Here is a 15,380-nt window from a genome sequence, read left to right as displayed (position 1 = left end):
GATCTCAGAATTAATCAGGCCAGACCACTGCTTTTATGGAAGGTCTCCCTGGAGCACCCACAACATGTGGAAAGTGGGGTTAGTGATTCAGTAGGAAGAACCGTTTCCTCAGAATAAGGACATGGCTAATGCCCTAGAATGGTGTCAGAGGATTTCATGTCTCAAGGCACCATTTTCCAGTTGCTAGATCATAAACGTTAGAGCTGGAAGGGACCATTAGATCATCTAGTCTGATCTTCTGTATAACACGGGCCAGAGAATTTCATATAAGTACCTCTGTATTTAGCCCCATAGCTTGTGTTGGACTAAAACGTATCTTCCAGAAAAGCCTCCAGGCTTCATCTGAAGACCTCAAGAGATGAAGAATCTCCCACTTCCCTTGGGTAGTTTGTTCCAAAGGTTAATTGCCCTCACTATTTAAAAAAAAATGTAATCTGAATTGGTCTGGCTTTAACTTCCAGCCATTGGTTCTTGTTATGCCTTTCTCCACTAGGTCAGAGCCTTCTGAGATGTACACTCTCCATACAGTATAATTTAAGCATTTCAAAAATGCCTGTCACTAGGTGAGGTTCATACCACTCATTCTCATTAGAGAGCCCACTTTTCTGCAAGAATATGGCTAGGACATAGTAGCTATCAACCTAACTCCATCATGGGTAATTAAATTCCACTTGCCTAAATTTTCCCCTCAGGCATCAGGTGAAAAGGATTGTTTGCTCATCTCCTAAAATCCTGTTGCATGAAATTGTTGTAGCATCACTTTCATGATCCAGTCAAAAGATAGGGCCTATTCAATGTATGAGAGTGATCCCTGTATATGCACAGTTTAAAAAGCACTTGGAAACTTTATGGATGAAAGACACTTTGGGGCACACAGAGCAACCTAATCCCTGAGTGAAATTTTCATAGGACAATTACAATATGTAATTTAGTTGGATCTCCTGTTCTAGATCGACTCCGGCTGGGGCGTATTTATTATTTATCTGCCTGTATCTATTATTTATTTGGATTGCAGTACCACTGAAGAGCCTTAATTATGGACCAGGACCCTGTTGTGCTAGGTGCTGTACAAACACAGAACAAAATGAAAGTTTTAGGATTTTGTTCTCCTGCCCATCCCTGTAATATCTGAGATACTTATTAACCAAGGAGTAAGATTCCTAGTGTACCTCATGGAGCTTTCAGCTCTTCTCCCTTCTCTGGTTACAGAAAGCTCTGTATGACAACAATAATAACCATCAATAAAATAATTGCCCAATGTATTGTCCAGAATTAAAGATGAAGGGGAACTATTGAGAATTGTAGACTCTGAATGAGACCTACTAAGTGGGTCTGGTTTATATGGAGTTGCATACATGGTGTTCTGACTTCCTGTTATGCTGATCCGCTTAGCTCTTGTGAGCTAGACAACGTATTGATGTGGACAAGAATCCAGAGCAGAGCCCTGACCCTGCAAACACTCATCTCCATGAATAAGGATTACTCACATGAATTGTCCTATTGACATCAATGGGCCTGCATACATGAGCCAGAGTTTGCAAGACTGAGCCCCAGTTTCTATATATACATATATTTCTTAAAATCAGTAAAGGGTTTTCTCTTATTATTTACAGCCTCTGAGTTAGAGTCAGTGAGACCCAGCTAGTCTGGTTGTTCGGATGAATCAATAGGAAGCTGTGCAGTGCACTGAGTCATAAAGCTTGACATCCTTTCAGAATTTGTGTTTTTCTTACCTTACCTATATTTCAGTCAGCTTCTCTTGTTCTTAAAATGTCTTCAGTCTGAGAACAAGCATGTAAAATGTCTGTGATTCCACTCCTACCCTTTCCCCTCTCATTTTCATTGATTTATTCTTATTCTATCTTCTGCACTGAGGACTTTTCAGTGGCAGAGGTTGGGTGGGGTGATCCTTCAGGAGTCAGACAGGCTGGATACTGCGCCTGGTTCCCTAAGAACACAGAGCTGACTGGTATCAGATGGGTTTGTTAGTATAATGGGAACAGATAAGAATGGTTAAAGTGTTACTGGGCATGGTGGAAGTATAATATACCAGCACACACTTGAAGACTGCCTCAACTCCTGTCTCAAGGCAAGGTCAAGTAACCAATTGGGAGGGGCAAGGGAGGATTGTGGGGGAAGGTATAAAACACTAAAAAGCCAGAGAAATACCTGTCCCTGACTGTAGCACAACCTCACACAGACAGCTGTAGCTGCCAGGAGCTAGCAAACAGAACTGTAAACAGGGGAGTTTCAGTGGGAGTTTGTATTGTGGTGCTTGTTTGGCCTTTGTTTTTGCTGTGGGTGGTGGTGTTTTGGTGTGGTTTGTGTTTCCCAGATTAACAGGATTTAGGTGGGAAGGCTATGACAGATACAGAGGCAGAAGTGAGAGTGATCCATGTAGTGGAAGACGCAATGAAGATGACTGGATGTGGAAGCTGCAGGATGTACATGATCCTGGAGGGGGTACCTGGTAAGAGTTTTGTCTGCATGAAATGCCACCTGATAGAGCTGATGGAGGAAAAGATCCGAGGTTTGGAGATGCAGGTGGAAAGTCTGGTTGAGTTTAGAAAGGGGTTCGGGCGGATTATGGAGCAAAGACATGAGGTATCTGAAGGGAAAAGCTCAGACTTGCAGATGGAAGCAGGACTGAGGAATTCTGAGGGGAGACTGGGTGAGGAAAGCGGTCAGTGGAAGCATGTGACTAAAAGAACCAGGCAGAGGAAAAGACGGGCTAGTGAAGGAAAAATAGAGCTCAAGAATAGGTTTGTAGAGTTGGAAAATGAAGAAGGGGCTCAGCAGGTAGTCACTGAAGGTGGAAGGGCAAGGAAGAAGAGAAGAGCAGCTAGTCCTATAGAAAAAGGGGAAGAGTCAATGGAGACTACACCAAATATGAGCCCCAGGAGGATACAGGATGGGTTGAAGAGGATTACAAGGGAGAATAGGAATGGAAAGAATTTGCAGCCAGGGAGAACAGGGGATAGACTGGAGAATAGCACCATCACCAGGAAAAGGCAGGTCTATGTGATCGGGGACTCTTTACTGAGAAGAATAGACAGGCCTGTAACCAGAGCTGATCCAGAGAATAGAAAGGTTTGCTGTTTTCCAGATGCTAAGATACGGGATGTAGACCTGAGGTTGAAAAGGATCCTAAAGGGAGCGGGAAAGAATCCCCTAATTATCCTTCATGTGGGAACAAATGATACGGCTAGATTCTCAATGGAAAATATTAAGGGAGACTATGCTAGGCTGGGGAAGGCGCTTAAGGAAATCGAGGCTCAGGTGATCTTCAGTGGGATTCTGCCTGTTCCTAGAGAAGGACAACAAAGGTGTGACAAGATTATGACTATCAACAGATGGCATAGGCAGTGGTGCTATAAAGTGGGCTTTGGGATGTATGGGATGTATCTCGGGATGGACTTCATCTGAGTAGGGGAGGAAATAGACTTCTAGGATGGAGGCTGGCACAACTGATTAAGAGAGCTTTAAACTAGGAATCTGGGGGAGATGGTTGGGAGATGTCCAGGTAATCTCCAAGCTGGATTTTAGCATTGAGAGGGAAGAAAACGAAGTAAGAAAGGATACAGCCGTGGGTAGGAGAATGGATATAAGGAGGAAGGGCAGTGTGGATACCAGTCTAATAGGTTATACTGGCTGTAGAATGACCATGCCTAATCGGGTACAGAATGTGAGCGAGGCCAAACAGCAAAAATTAAGATGTTTGTACACCAGTGCGAGGAGCCTAGGTAACTAAATGGAGGAACTAGAGCGACTGGTGCAGGAAGTGAAACCAGATATTATAGAAAGAAAAGGAGTACTTGTGGCACCTTAGAGACTAACCAATTTATTTGAGCATAAGCTTTCGTGAGTTACAGCTCGCTTCATCGGATGCATAAAGTGGAAAATACAGTGAGGATGTTTTTATACACACAGACCATGAAAATGAGATGTTTGTCTCTGTCTGAGGGGTTGGAGCAAACATTTTTATGGCTGGCTTAGAACAACGCTTCCTCAGCTCTCGTCCCCTAATGCCCCTACTCTACTTGCGCTATATTGGTGACATCTTCATCATCTGGATCCATGGAAAAGAAGCCCTTGAGGAATTCCACCATGATTTCAACAATTTCCATCCCACCATCAACCTCAGCCTGGACCAGTCCACACAAGAGATCCACTTCCTGGACACTACGGTGCTAATAAGCGATGGTCACATAAACACCACCCTATACCGGAAACCTACTGACCGCTATTCCTACGTACATGCCTCCAGCTTTCACCCTGACCACACCACACGATCGATTGTCTAAAGCCAAGCTCTATGATACAACCACATTTGCTCCAACCCCTCAGACAGAGACAAACACCTACAAGATCTCTACCAAGCATTCTTACAACTACAATACCCACCTGCTGAAGTGAAGAAACAGATTGACAGAGCCAGAAGAGTACCCAGAAGTCATCTACTACAGGACAGGCCTAACAAAGAAAATAACAGAATGCCACTAACCATCACCTTCAGCCCCCAAAGAAAACCCCTCCAATGCATTATCAAGGATCTACAACCTATCCTGAAGGACGACCCATCACTCTCACAAATCTTGGGAGACAGGCCAGTCCTTGCCTACAGACAGCCCCCCAACCTGAAGCAAATACTCACCAGCAACCACACACCACACAACAGAACCACTAACCCAGGAACCTATCCTTGCAACAAAGCCTGTTGCCAACTGTGTCCACATATCTATTCAGGGGACACCATCACAGGGCCTAATAACATCAGCCACACTATCAGAGGCTCTTTCACCTGCACATCTACCAATGTGATATATGCCATCATGTGCCAGCAATGCCCCTTTGCCATGTACATTGGTCAAACTGGACAGTCTCTACGTAAAAGAATAAATGGGCACAAATCAGTTGTCAAGAATTATAACATTCATAAACCAGTCGGAGAACACTTCAATCTCTCTGGTCACGCGATTACAGACATGAAAGTTGCGATATTACAACAGAAAAACTTCAGAAACAGACTCCAACGAGATACTGCTGAATTGGAATTAATTTGCAAATTGGATACAATTAACTTAGGCTTGAATAGAGACTGGGAGTGGTTGACTCGTTATAAAAAGTAACCTATTTCTCCTTGTTTATTCCTTCCCGTCCACCCCCCCCCCCCCGCCCACTGTTCCTCAGATGTTCTTGTTAAACCCTGGATTTGTGCTGGAAATGGCCCACCTTGATTATCATACACATTGTAAGGAGAGTGATCACTTTAGATAAGCTGTTACCAGCAGGAGAGTGGCGTGGGGGGAGAGAAAACCTTTTGTAGTGATAAACACCCATTTTTTCATGGTCTGTGTGTATAAAAACATCCTCACTTTTTTTCATGGTCTGTGTGTATAAAAACATCCTCACTGTATTTTCCACTTTATACATCCAATGAAGTGAGCTGTAACTCATGAAAGCTTATGCTCAAATAAATTGGTTAGTCTCTAAGGTGCCACAAGTACTCCTTTTCTTTTTGCGAATACAGACTAACATGGCTGTTACTCTGAAACCAGATATTATAGGGATAACAGAAACATGGTGGAATAGTAGTCATGACTGGACTACAGGTATTGAAGGGTATGTGCTGTTTAGGAAAGACAGAAATAAAGGTAAAGGTGGTGGAATAGCATTGTATATCAATGATGAGGTAGAATGTAAAGAAATAAGAAGTGATGGAATGGATAAGACAGAGTCCGTCTGGGCAAAAATTACATTGGGGAAGAAAACTACGAGCGCCTCCCCAGGATAGTGCTTGGGGTGTGCTATTGACCGCCGGGATCTAATTTGGATATAGATAGAGCCCTCTTTAATGTTTTTAATGAAGTAAATACTAATGGAAACTGCGTGATCATGGGAGACTTTAACTTCCCAGATATAGACTGGAAGACGAGTGCTAGTAATAATAATAGGGCTCAGATTTTCCTAGATGCGATAGCTGATGGATTCCTTCATCAAGTAGTTGCTGAACCGACTAAAGGGGATGCCATTTTAGATTTGGTTTTGGTGAGTAGTGAGGACCTCATAGAAGAAATGGTTGTAGGGGACATTCCTGGTTCAAGTGATCATGAGCTAATTCAGTTCAAACTGAATGGAAGGATTAACAAAAATAAATCTGCAGCTAGGGTTTTTTATTTCAAAAGGGCTGACTTTCAAAAATTAAGGAAATTAGGGAAGTGGATTGGACTGAAGAACTTATGGATCTAAAGGCAGAGGAGGCCTGGGATTACTTTAAATCAAAGCTGCAGAAGCTATCGGAAGCCTGCATCCCAAGAAAGGGGAAAAAATTCATAGGCAGGAGTTGTAGACCAAGCTGGATGAGCAAGCATCTCAGAGAGGTGATTAAGAAAAAGTAGAAAGCATACAGGGAGTGGAAGATGGGAGGGATCAGCAAGGAAAGCTACCTTATTGAGGTCAGAACATTTAGGGATAAAGTGAGACAGGCTAAAAGTCAAGTGGAGTTGGACCTTGAAAAGGGAATTAAAACCAATAGTAAAAGGTTCTATAGCCACATAAATAAGAAGAAAACAAAGAAAGAAGAAGTGGGATGGAGGATGGAGTGGAGGTTAAGGATAATCTAGGCATGGCCCAATATCTAAACAAATACTTTGCCTCAGTCTTTAATGAGGCTAAAGAGGATCTTAGAGATAATGGTAGCATGACAAATGGGAATGAGGATATGGAGGTAGATATTACCATATCTGAGGTAGAAGCGAAACTCGAACAGCTTAATGGGACTAAATCGGGGGGCCCAGATAATCTTCATCCAAGAATATTAAAGGAATTTGCACATGAAATTGCAAGCCCATTAGCAAGAATTTTTAATAAATCTGTAAATTCAGGGGTTGTACCGTACGATTGGAGAATTGCGAACATAGTTCCTATTTTTAAGAAAGGAAAAAAAAGTGATCCGGGTAACTACGGGCCTGTTAGTTTGACATCTGCAGTATGCAAGGTCTTGGAAAAAATTTTGAAGGAGAAAGTAGTTAAGGACATTGAGGTCAATGGTAAATGGGACAAAATACAACATGGTTTTACAAAAGGTAGCTCATGCCAAACCAACCTGATCTCCTTCTTTGAGAAAGTAACAGATTTTTTAGACAAAGGAAACACAGTGGATCTAATTTACCTAGATTTCAGTAAGGTGTTTGATACCGTGCCACATAGGGAATTATTAGTTAAATTGGAAAAGATGGGGATCAATATGAAAATTGAAAGGTAGATAAGGAATTTGTCAAGGAGACTACAGCAGGTCATACTGAAATGTGAACTGTCAGGCTGGAGGGAGGTTACCAGTGGAGTTTCTCAGGGATCAGTTTTGGGACCTATCTTATTTAATCTTTTTATTACTGACCTCAGCACAAAAAGTGGGAGTGTGCTAATAAAATTTGCAGATGTTACAAAGCTGGGAGGTATTGCCAATTTAGAGAGAGACTGGGATATCATACAGGAAGATCTGGATGACCTTGTAAACTGGAGTAATAGTAATAGGATGAAATTTAATAGTAAGAAGTGTAAGGTCATGCATTTAGGGATTAATAACAAGAATTTTAGTTATAAGCTGGGGACGCATCAGTTAGAAGTAACGGAGGAGGAGAAGGACCTTGGAGTATTGGTTGATCACAGGATGACTATGAGCCGCCGGTGTGATATGGCCGTGAAAAAAGCTAATGCGGTCTTGGGATGCATCAGGTGAGGTATTTCCAGTAGAGATAAGGAGGTTTTAGTACCATTATATAAGGCACTGGTGAGACCTCATCTGGAATACTGTGTGCAGTTCTGGTCTCCCATGTTTAAGAAAGATGAATTCAAACTGGAACAGGTACAGAGAAGGGCTACTAGGATGATCTGAGGAATGGAAAACCTGTCTTATGAAAGGAGACTCAAGGAGCTTGGCTTGTTTAGCCTAACCAAAAGAAGGTTGAAGGGAGATATGATTGCTCTCTACAAATATATCAGAGGGATAAATACTGGAGAGGGAGAGGAATTATTTAAGCTCAGTACCAATGTGGACACAAGAACAAATGGATATAAACTGGTCATCGGGAAGTTTAGACTTGAAATTAGACGAAGGTTTCTAACCATCAGAGGAGTGAAGTTTTGGAATAGCCTTCCAAGGGAAGCAATGGGGGCAAAAAACCTATCTGGCTTCAAGATTAAACTCGATAAGTTTATGGAGGAGATGGTATGATGGGATAACATGATTTTGGCAATTAATTGATCTTTAAATATTCATGGTAAATAGGCCCACAATAGGCCTGTGATGGGATGTTAGATAGGGTGGGATCTGAGTTATTACAGAGAATTCTTTCCTGGGTATCTGGCTGGTGATCTTGCCCATATGCTCAGGGTTTAGCTGATCGCCATATTTGGGGTCGGGACGGAATTTTCCTCCAGGGCAGATTGGAAGAGGCCCTGGAGGTTTTTCACCTTCCTCTGTAGCATGGGGCATGGGTCACTTGCTGGAAGATTCTCTGTTCCTTGAAGTCTTTAAACCATGATTTGAGGACTTCAATAGCTCAGACATAGGTGAGAGGTTTTTCATAGGAGTGGGTGGGTGAGATTCTGTCGCCTGCATTGTGCAGGAGGTCAGACTAGATGATCATAATGGTCCCTTCTGACCTTAATGTCTATGAATCTATGAATCTCACTCCTTATCCCTCCTATGGGATACAAAAGAGGTGATAAAAATGAAGACCCCAGACTCACGACCCTCCAAAACGGAACATGACCATAAATTGTAAGAGGTGGGAGTAGGGGCGGGCATTGCAGGTATAATTATGCCTGCTAAGGAGGGGGGCAGACGGAACACTGGAAAACAAGGCTCTGCAGTGTCAGAGTTATGGATATGCTTGCTGGAAACTAACCCAATAAACATCACATTGCCTGCACCTCGCACTTCTGGTCTTTTGCTTTCAGTCTGCGTTACAAGAACCAGTGGAGAGGGTACTGTGGTACTACAGTGGTAGGTCCTGATTCAGCAAGGTACTTAAGCACATGCATAACTGTAACCACATGAGTAGACTTCAATAGGCCATTTGTGTGAGATGTTTTTGCAAGCTCATGTACTTACAATTAGGCACATGTTTAAGGACCCTGTTGTGCTGGGGTTTTCATATCTCCCAACATTTGAATTGCTGTCCCCAGATGTTGGGAGGCCCCTGGTGGAGGCCCTGGTGGAGGCCCAGGTGCTGCCCTCTGGTGGGGCCTGCAGAGCGAGCCCACTGTGTACTCACCCCGCAGCAATAGCTGCTATGGCTCCTGTCCCGCAGGGCTGGCTGGGCTCAGCTTCTCACCTTTGGTGTTGCAACCTGGCCCCTGGTGCATGGGGTTGTAGCATTGCTCAGATTGGGCCCATCCACCCCTCTGCCTCCATCTACAGAGGGGAGGATGGGCCAAACATGAGTGACGTTGTGACCTTGTGTGCTAGGGACCAGGCCATGATGCCTGGAGTGAGGCGTCTAGCCAAGCCAGCCCCTCAGGACATGGGATTTTGGGGTCAAAGCAGGACAGTCCCAGGTTTCATGGGAGGTCTGGGTTTTACACCGATGTAACTGGAGTAATGCAGTGGCTGTTCAGGCCCGCAAATTGACTAATGATTTCGAGTGTCCAGTTTTGGAGCGCTCAACTTGAAGATTCTGAATTTCAGAATGTGCTTGGCATGCTCATCCTCTGAAAATCAGGCCCCTTCTTGGTCTCAAATTGAGCACCCTAATATCAAGGCACCTGTAGTGTATAGGAATAGGGTAAGATCCCTTTAAATAGTGTACCTTCCTGTCTTCTATTATAGAAGCCAGCAGAACCCTGTCAGAGCAGCAGTGCACGATTGGTAGCTAGGTCTTGTATATCTGTACCTTGTTAATAAATATGGTGATTTGGAATCCAGCTGTGCCAGAGTGTTTCCCCCAAATTCTTAATGTTGTGTGGAGCGCAAGGACACAACAGGACCCATTTTTATAAATGGGGCATTTTAAATTGTGTTTTGTGGCCTGTCATCCCTGACACTGCCTCGTTTCCATTGTTTTTCTCTTTTTCAAATTTGATTTTAGTTTGGTATCAAAGATTGTTAGAAAATATATGGAAAACAAATGTGGAAAATTGCATAGTTAGGAAGATAAACTGGTGTATTTTCAATGAATTACCATTCTTCATTATGCTGAGTGTAATGGTGACCCTTAATGTGAAATACTGTAGATGAACTGACTCATTTAAAGGAGAAACATATGCCCAATTATCATTCAGATGTGTAGGCATCTCATTAGATTGCAGCAATTTTTCTTTTGTCATAATGCAGCAGAAAAATTCTATTTGCAATAGAAAATTAATTATTCTAATTATGGCCTGCCACAGACATTATAATGATTTGTTATTAACGTAAATTATCAAGAAGTGTTACACAGTGGAAGATTATTTAGTACGTAGTCATGGTTTATAGAAAATACAGTATCTTCGCTTTTCATTTACCATCATATCACTCAAAAGAGCTTTCATTTATTTGTTATATAACAGCAGAGGGAAGAGGACCTATCGTATTCTTTTAATTTCAGATCCATTTATTCCAAATTACTGTCACTCCAAAGAGAAGTTATTTTTCACCTTTTCTCCCACTCCTGATTGAGCAAGGTGCTAAGATCTCTTGAGGGGTTCTGAACACATTCAGTTCCCATGGAAGTCATCATCTTTTGAAGGACTGGATGAAATGCCTATTGAATGCCTGACTTGGCCCTAAACTGTAATAAAAAGAATAATGAACAATCAAACAGGAAGACACCATTTGACAGGCAAGATGGCATAGTTTGAATCATAGGAAATGAATTTTGGAATGGATCCAAGCCAGCAAAGCATTTAATTACATACTTAAATTCAGGTTTGGGATATAAACTGGCCATCAACAAGTTTGGCTTGAAATGAGACTGGTATGGTATGACGAGACTGCCTACAATGGCATGTGGCTGATCTGCAACTGCTAGCAGCAAATATCTCCAGCTGCTGGTGATGGGACACTAGATGGGGCGGACTCTGAGTTACTACAAAGAATTCTTTCCCAGGTGCCTGGCTGGTGGGTCTTGCCAGCATGCTCAGGCTCTAACTGATTGCCATATTTGGGATTGGGAAGGAATTTTCCCTTGGGTCAGCTTGGCAGAAACCCTGGGGGTTTTTCGAGTTCCTCTGCAGCATGGGGCACGGGTCACTTGCAAGTTTAAATGAGTGTAAATGGTGGATTCTCTGTAACATGAAGTCTTTAATTATGATCTGAGGACTTCAGTAACTCAGCCAGAGGTTATGGGTCTATTACAGGAGTGGGTAAGTGAGGTTCTGTGGCCTGCAATGTGCAGGAGATCAGACTAGATGATCACGATGGTCCCTTCTGGCCTTAAAGTCTATGAATCTATGTGGTTCATGAAAAGGAATTGTACTGTGGCTCAGGAACTGGGGCCTGATCCTGTATCCATTAAAGCCGATGCATTTGGTTATTATATTTGTACCTGTCTCAAAACATGGTCATTTTTTTACTTCAGACTGCATATAAACCAGCAGGGGCGGTATACTTACCTGTGTACTCCTAGAGAGTGGACAGCAATGAATGAGTTCTGTGCACACACAAGGAAGAAGAAGGGACACTTATTGGTTAAACATGGTCTAAGGTATGTGGATTATTATAGACTATATTGTGGAAATACCCAGAGGCTCCAATCAGAATTAATCTTCAGTTGTGATGGGCACTAACAAGGTATAAATTACATGGATTATTATTTACCTTCTGTATTGTGGGACCTCCCAGAATCTCAAATAAAAATCAGTCCTCGATTGTATTGAGAGATAGTCCCTGTCGCAAGGCGCCAGAAGGACAATGGTGTACATGAAATGATAGTGGAATATTCCTGGATCATGATGACGTGTGATTCTGTTTCTTAGGTTTTTTATGCTAAAAACAATGAAAACATTTAAAAACAAAAACCACAGCCAATGGTTTTCAAACCTTTAGTTTCTTTTAACTAAAAGCTCAGTAGGAAAAAGCCTCCAGTTTATATTCTGCCCTAATGGAGTGTAACATTTCATTTGCTAGAAATAACTCAGAAGATGGGGGTTGGGGGGGGGAGAAAGAAAAGAAACTAGTTTACTTGCAGATTTTTGAGATTCAGGTCAGTTTAAAAGCATGAAATGTGTTTGTTAGAACATGCCTAGAGAAGAGCTTGAACCAAATCCCACATCAATTCCTGGAACCAGATTCAGAACCTCATTCACAGCTCAAAACTACCTCTGCAATGGACTAAATGGAATATGAAGGGCCAGATTCTCAGGTGGGGTAAATCGGCATAGCTCCATCATCTGAAGATCTGGCTCCAAATCTATACTTGCTTTGCTTGGGGAGGTTTAAACTTGGCAGTGGATTTCAACCCCCCAAGTGCAGAAGTGGTTGGATCTGAGGTTATGGCTGTCACTTGGATAGATACTAAGGTAAGATCTACAATTCAAATGCATGATTTTGGTTCTGCCGGGTATAGAAATACAAAAAGTTTATATCCAAATCTAGTCCTGTTTCTTCTCCCAAATGATTTTACTAGGACAACTGTATGCTACATTTCTAGCCACAGTGACTTTTTTAGTCCTTTCATACCTCTAAAATTAAATCTTTCCACATTTGGGCTTATACTGGAAACAATGACAGACCCTTTGCTCATGCTAGCAGACGTCTGTTGTAATACTGCAAGGGAGATATACTTTATTTTCAAAACACTGGCAGTTCTCTTTCCATTATGTATTATCAATATTTATATAGCAGTAGTGATGAGGAGCCCCGGTCATGGACCATGGCCACATTGTGCAAGGCACTGTACAAACACAGAACAAAAACACAGTCTCAGCCCCAAAGATTAACAATCTAAGTATAAGACAACAGGTGGATACAGACAGACAGGAGAGCACAAGGAAACAACGAGATGCTACTGCTTAAAATGATAAGTGCTGGTATCAGTACACCAGCTGCCTGAAGGTAGTTATTCCCACTTCCAGGATCTCCCTCTTACAGTCTTTTAATAGCAACACTAATAGACACTCCTTATAATATTTAAAGTGTTCTTCAGAATTCCTCTTGCTGTTTATTTTAAGATCTCTCCCTGGTCCTGAGACTCTCTTATTGAAGGGGAAGTGGACTTTGGAAAGCACACAAGGTACATAATGCAATACTTTGCATTGCAAAAGCACATATTGCACAAGCTTATTTTTCAAGTCCCCATAAGTGTCCAGTCTTGAGGTCTCGGCAATTTGTGCTAAAACTATAGCTCATGTTCCAGACCAAACAAACAAACAAACAAAAAACTCCAAAAAAACCAAAACCAAACCTTGTGGTACACGAGAGTAAATACTGTAAATGTGTATCAGTAACTTAAGGGGGTAAAACCCTTACAAGGAAATTGAAGCTTAAAAATAAATTCCAAACACTGGAAAGCCAGGAAGTTCTAAATCAGAGTAAACTGTGGTCAGGTTCCCTGCAGTTGGGGATGTTTTAAATCCCTCACGCCTTGATTACACTACATGTGACTTGCTTTTAAATTACAGTGAACACATGCAGTCAGGGCTACACCAAGACAGATGAATTATAGGCCTGTGCCTAGGGCCTCTGCTCCCGGAGTCATGTGATTACACCAGGATCTCAGCTTTCATTTAAAATAAAAGTGAATCTCTAACTTTTGTGGCTGTGAAGAAAAATCTGAATGTAAATGGGGCGTAACCAATACAGGGACTTCTGCAAGTCTGCAGACATCATGGAGCAGTAGAACTGAGAAATGTGACCTGCATCATTCATCTCAATAGGGGGGTTAACTCTTGATCATGGGATCCCCAAGGACACTGGGATCTTGGGGGATCCCATGCCACTTCTCCTATCTCTCTGCCACTCCAAATGAGGAGCAGGGTCATCGCACAGAGGTGGAGCCAGAGGGGAACCATATCATGGTGGTCCTAGAGCAGTGGATTGCCTTAGTTTGGTCCTGTGTGCAACTCTGGTCTACCATGCCTCCTCCCCATCCCAAATGCCCCAGGCTAGGTGGGAACCCGCAGGACCTGGGCCTGGATTCAGCATGCTTACACCTTATTCTCTGCTGGGCATTTGCAGCCAGATTAGAGTCCCTTTACATCAGAATGATGCAAAAAGACTACAGAAGAGTAGAAAATCTGATACATGTAGTGTATACAGGGTTTAATATCTGCCTAGAAACTAGGTTCACGATATGTCGATCCCTTCCAGCTGCATGTATTGATGCTTTAATGCCTGCATTAGACCTCACAAACATTATGTATAAAGGATGCTGAGGTTTCTAAAGGACTGTCGTCATCATAAATAGGTCAGAATATGAATGAGAGGCTGCTATGCAGCTTTCTAACACTACATTCTACAAGCCATTACCCTCTGATCCCACTGAGGGTTACCAAAAGAAACGACACCATCTGCTCGAGAAACTCCCTGAAAAAGCACAGGAACAAATCTGCACAGACACACCCCTAGAACCCCAACCAGGGGCATTCTATCTGCTACCCAAGATCCATAAACCTAGAAATCCTAGATGCCCCATCATCTCAGGCATTGGCACCCTGACAGCAGGATTGTCTGGCTATGTAGACTCCCTCCTCAGGCCCTACACTCCCAGCTATCTTCGAGACACCACTGACTTCCTGAGGAAACTACAATCCATTGGTGATGTTCCAGAAAACACCATCCTGGCCACTATGGATGTAGAAGCCCTCTACACCAACATTCCACACAAAGATGGACTACAAGCCGTCAGGAACAATATCCCCGATAATGTCACGGCAAACCTGGTGGCTAAACCTTGTGACTTTGTCCTCACCCATAACTATTTCACATTTGGGGACAATGTATACCTTCAAGTCAGTGGCACTGCTATGGGTACTTGCATGGCCCCACAGTATGCCAACATCTTTATGGCTGACTTAGAGCAACGCTTCCTCAGCTCTCGTCCCCTAACACCCCTACTCTACTTGCGCTACATTGATGACATCTTCATCATCTGGACCCATGGAAAAGAAGCCCTTGAGGAATTCCACCAGGATTTCAACAATTTCCATCCCACTATCAACCTCAGCCTGGACCAGTCCACACAAGAGATCCACTTCCTGGACACTACAGTGCTAATAAGCGATGGTCACATAAACACCACCTTATACCGGAAACCTACTGACCGCTATACTTACTGATATGCCTCCAGCTTTCATCCAGACTACACCACACGATCCATTGTCTACAGCCAAGTTCTACGATACAACCGCATTTGCTCCAACCCCTCAGACAGAGACAAACACCCACACGATCTCAATCA

This window comes from Natator depressus, chromosome 2 (genome assembly GCF_965152275.1).
Source record: "Natator depressus isolate rNatDep1 chromosome 2, rNatDep2.hap1, whole genome shotgun sequence".
Taxonomy (NCBI): domain Eukaryota; kingdom Metazoa; phylum Chordata; order Testudines; family Cheloniidae; genus Natator; species Natator depressus.
Note: the sequence above shows the minus strand (reverse complement) of the source record.